The sequence below is a fragment of the Galeopterus variegatus genome, unplaced genomic scaffold (genome assembly GCF_000696425.1).
Source record: "Galeopterus variegatus unplaced genomic scaffold, G_variegatus-3.0.2 Scaffold1894, whole genome shotgun sequence".
Lineage (NCBI taxonomy): Eukaryota > Metazoa > Chordata > Mammalia > Dermoptera > Cynocephalidae > Galeopterus > Galeopterus variegatus.
Genome location: NW_007728005.1, coordinates 45,535 through 47,118, shown reverse-complemented (window position 1 = coordinate 47,118; position 1,584 = coordinate 45,535). Strand labels below are relative to the sequence as shown.

Below are 1,584 nucleotides of genomic sequence, written 5' to 3'. Positions count from 1 at the left end.
TTTTTCTTCTGTGCTACCAATAGAGAACCAGTTATTTCAACATATTGAATTTAGTTTGTATGGTGTATTCAGGTATGCAACCCTGTTACCTAGAAATTATGATAATTTTATCTCTTACCTTCCAGTTCTTATATTTCACTTGCTTATTAGAAACAGTCATAATTCTGCAAGCAAAATGACATATGCTAGACACACCGTCTCTCATTCATTAATATCACTTACAAAGTGATCCACATTCAGTCATCTTGAAATGTACATACAAAACCATGATAAATATCCAGTTGGTAAAGACACATTCAGTTTCCTATAATCTCACCTTCTTCACAGCGCCACAATCCCATGGACCCTACATGACATTCCCAACCCCAATGAGCCCATTTCATAATTCCACACAAACATATCAAACCAAACTCTGAAACCACTTACTCCAGTCACATATAGCAGTCTCAAACACAAATCACTCACAGCTAATCATTTGTCAGTTTGTCAGTTTCTTAGAAAGTTAAACGTAAACTTATCAATTACCCAGCAATATTTCTTCTATGTATTTACCCAGGAGAAATGAAAACATGCCAGCTTTATTAAAAAACCTGGAAATACACCAAATGCTCATCAACAGTAAAATGATAAACAAATTGTGGGATATTTGCACAATGGAATGCTGTTCAGAAATAAGAAAATAAAACACACCGTTAATAAATCTCAGAGACATTAGGATGATCTAAAGGAGACATACATAATTCTAGAACTGACCAACTGAAAGACACCGTAGCTAGAAAAACATCTTTGGGGTAACTAAGACCAAGCAGAATGTTTCAGTTAGCCTTTAACTTTGGAACTGATAATCATCAATTCCTTGAGGTTAGCAGAACTGAGAGACTGCCCAGAGACGAAATAACCCGTCTTATGCTGATTTACTTCAGAGGTTGTGCACCTACAATTAAGGACTAAAACTAAGTTTCTTGTTTTTCTTACCCCTCTAATCAGCTGCAAGCAATAGGAGATTTAAGAGAAAGTCAAGACAACCTGACTGGCTGTAAACTCCCGCTCTTACTTAAAGGACAACTGCATTCACGTTAATTAGAAATCCAAGTCAGGTATTTTTATGATGTATGACTAAGGTTAGTATCCTTGAGCTCTCCCTAGGAGATAAAGTCTCCAACCTTTAGGTAACATGAAGGACTTGAAGCTGACCATAGACTCTGTGATGCTCAAGTTTCCAATCCATTAGGGGACCCTGATATTTGACTCAGATCATCTGCTGCTCCCAGATTACACCCTACCCCCAGAACCGGCATCAGAAGTTGTGATGATTTTAGCCTGGTCATCCCCCAGATGCCGGTTATCTGAATAAACCTTCTAATCTTTGCACCAACCTCTGGACTTGTAAGTCGTTTGTTTAAGGTGAGAGGGCAAGCAGAGCCTGGTCTGGCGGTAACGCGACTAAATTATGGTGACAGAAATCAGAACTATGGTTGTCTTCGTTGTAAAAATGACTGGAAAAAGACACCAGAGAACTCATGAGGCAAAACTGACAAAAATCCCCGGTCACCCTCAGGCTCGCGACCATGGACGACACCCTGG

The 1,584-nt window shown here is 39.1% G+C and overlaps 1 long non-coding RNA gene across 1 annotated transcript in view; it reads left to right on the top strand.

Moving 5' to 3' along the window:
• LOC103595940 overlaps nt 1–1,375 on the top strand; it is a 58,210-nt gene extending 56,835 nt beyond the window's left edge. Inside the window, exon 5 of the long non-coding RNA XR_551003.1 lies at nt 988–1,375. This is a non-coding gene — a long non-coding RNA (uncharacterized LOC103595940). The remainder of the gene's footprint in view (nt 1–987) is intronic.
• The last annotated feature ends 209 nt before the right edge of the window (nt 1,376–1,584 follow it).